Consider the following 3,281-nt stretch of genomic DNA (forward strand, 5'->3'; position numbering starts at 1 on the left):
GGGTGAACAGATCAGATAGAGCTGCCAGGCCCTTCTTTTGTCTCCTGCCAGCTCAGTGTGGACAGAATAAGTGGGTGGGCAATTGCCCTACTCCCAAACAGGCCAGATCTCACCAGCTCTGGGGTGGGTGGCCTGTGGAGACCTGCTTTGTTGCATCTCTATAGCGTGTAATTTTAAAAGCTCCCTACCTGCCTGGTGCCTTGCAAGGCTCTCATCAGTTTCATTCAGCTTTGCTAATGGCCTTCTGGTCATTTTCCCCTGGAGCTGTGATTGCTGCCCCATCCCCTCATGGCTAGATTTGCCAAACTGTCACCAACAACTGCCCCAGTGGATAGAAAACACCAGACAGTTTTATTATCTTAAAACTAGACAGATAACTCAATCGCCATTCGAAAAATTTCCTGCCGTAATCTTATCAACTAGCTCCCTCCATCTTGCCTGTCCCTCTGCCCGCAGTAGAAGCTATCAACTCTAAGATTTCCACTCCTACATGTCTGCAACACCCTACTTGATCCAAAGCCTGATCCAAATTCTGTTTTCTTTGTTTCCCCTTTTTCTGACTGGGGCCCAAAACTTCCATCTTTTTCCCTTCATGCAGCAATTAGCTTCTGCCTCCTTTATTGACACAATCAAGAACCAATTAGGGAACCAATACCTCTCCCTCCACATCTCTGGGAAGAGAACCATGTGATTTCTTGGATGGATCTTACTGGATAGTTTGTCATGTGGCATGTATTCTGTGAGGGCTGCAGCAGAGTTGTCTAGCCCCAGATAAGTTAACATGGTCAGCCAGAATACCACAACTCATTCCCATGGACCTGAGTGGGATTTGCTGTCATATCAAACAGGTCTTGGACTGGTAACTGTGGTCTACCCAGCCATTCCCTCAGGTTTTGTTCCTTTTGAGACAGGGTCTCTCTACTTAACTCTGACTGTTCTGGAACTTACAATGTAGAGCAGATAGACCTTTAACTCACAGAGATCCACCATGCCCCTGACTTCGCTTCTGCCACCTGAGTAATGGGATTAAAGGCAAGTGCCACTATACCCAGTTTACTTTGTTCTTAAAGACTTGTCTGGTTGGTAAGCAGGCGTGGAGGGCTATGATTGCCTACAGAGCCTGACCTTTCTGGGTATGGGACAGTTCCCTAACTGAATCAATAGAGGCGACTTTCAGTCATGTGGTCTACACACTGTCCTCTATCACTTGGCTTGTCTCATGACCTGGCAGTCTGGAAGGCCGAATACACCTACCGTATTTTTTTCCTGCTATCAGTTTCCAGAAAAAATTTGAACTACAACTTGCTGCTGCTAGAAAATGATTCACATAAAGTTAATTGTAAAGTTGTGGCTCATTACATATCTCCACACATTTAGTGTGCTCTGAATTCCCAATGTGTCTTCACACGTGGATTAGAAAGTTAGTGTTAGCAATGTGAGCAAGCGAAGATAGAGAGGCTCCAGCCTGTAGTGTGCTACAGATAGGTTACAGCGAATGTGGGGATCCCAACACAGGTACGTGTAGCCCTTCCTGCCAGGACCTGCCTTCCTCTTGCTCCACTGAGCATTGTTCTGTGGAGCGAAGGGGCTGTCATTTTCTCTTGATGAGCTATGTGAAGCCCCCTTTGATACATGCATCCCTGGTGAAGGGTCTCTTCTTAGGTCCCCTCTAGCTTTTCTTTTGTGTTTTGAAGAGAGTGCATTTTGAAGTTAGAGCCTGTGAAATAGAGCATGTAGCTGTAAAACAAACCATCTAACTTTGTTAGCACTGACCAGTGCACCCTAAACCAATGGAGCAGTGAGTTCCACCCATGCAGAAAACCTAGTTAGAAACAGATGGGAAAATGGACTTGCTAACTGACCAATGAGATTCCTCCGGACTCCTCAGGCGTCTGACACAGCCATCTCCTTAATGTCTGCAGTCTCTCACACCCCAACACAGAAGAGTAAGCCGCCAGTCAGAAGATGTCTCTCCCTGTGGGAGAGAGCTGGGTGTGCTGATGCTGGTTTGCAATCTAGCATTTGGGAGGCAGAGGCAGGCAGATCTCTGATATAGAGATTTCCAAGCCAGTCAGGGCTCCATAGTGAAATCCTGTCTTAAAAAGCTAGAACAGGTGACCATGAGGACTCTCTAATCCCATCCCACACAGACGGGAAGTCTCCAGTGTGCAAGCTGGGAGAGGGTATTGTGTTTGGATTAGAAGTTTAGGATTCCACTGCTAGATATCTAAGCCATTGCAATATGAGACATAGTTACCTAACCAGGACAGTGGGAGGAGTATACCCAGGATCAGCAGTTTCTCTGTGATGTGAGCAAGCATGGCCTGGAGTCTCAGCCGTAGGGAAGGTGGCTTGGGCATGGGCAGACCCTGCCCAGGACTACAAGGGGCTATGTGGTCTTCCATAGCAGCATGCGTCACAGAAAGAGGACAGCTGTCGTACGAGATGATTAGGAGACGGTGCTTTGTATGGTTGCAGACATGGACACCTTACTGATCCAGGTTATGCTCTCCCGGTCCAGCACACTACCCACTGGTGCCCCCTGTGAACCAGCTCCTGCCGCTGGATATATGCGATGTAGAAGACACTGCTGGGTACCTTGGTTGCAACTGCCCATTGCTGCCTATCTAGAATCTCAAAGTCTGGTCGGGTAGGTGACCTATAGGCATTTGAAGATGACCCCTTTTCCCAGGCTGTCAGTGGGAGCAGAGGGCAAGCCCAGTTCCAGTGGAGCTGCTGTTTTGAGGTCACTAACCTTCACTCTAGTGTGCTCCTTCATGGTGGAGTATCCAAGCTCTGAACCTGGTATCATGTTTTTTTTTTTTCTTAAAAATTATGCAAATGTCCTAAGGTAACTATTTTTTCCTCAGCATGGCCCTTATCACTGGTTAGAGCCGGGTCTGTCCGTGGAAAGTGCTTGACATTTCCTGCCCCAGGTCTGAGAACAGACTGGGATATGTCCTACATAGACTCACAGCTGAAGAGGGCATGGGATAGTCATGGCCATTATTCATGGATAGATTCCTGACTGTAGAGCACAAACAGACACATGTGCAAGAGTGCGTGAGTTCGGGGCTACAAGAAGTTACAGCTACTCTTTTGTGTGTTTTTTTTTAATTTTTAATATTTTTTATTACATATTTTCCTCAATTACATTTCCAATGCTATCCCAAAAGTCCCCCATAGCGCCCCCACTTCCCTACCCACCCATTCCCATTCTTTTGGCCCTGGCATTCCCCTATATTGGGGCATATAAAGTTTGCAAGTCCAATGGGCCTCTC

The 3,281-nt window shown here is 47.2% G+C and overlaps 1 protein-coding gene across 1 annotated transcript in view; it reads left to right on the forward strand.

Annotated features, from left to right (window-relative positions):
* The window catches only part of LOC110295638 (D-2-hydroxyglutarate dehydrogenase, mitochondrial-like), an 11,330-nt gene that overhangs the window by 5,517 nt on the left and 2,532 nt on the right, over positions 1–3,281 (forward strand). The gene's annotated exons all lie outside the window — the stretch shown is intronic.

The sequence above is a fragment of the Mus caroli genome, chromosome 1 (assembly GCF_900094665.2).
Source record: "Mus caroli chromosome 1, CAROLI_EIJ_v1.1, whole genome shotgun sequence".
NCBI lineage: Eukaryota > Metazoa > Chordata > Mammalia > Rodentia > Muridae > Mus > Mus caroli.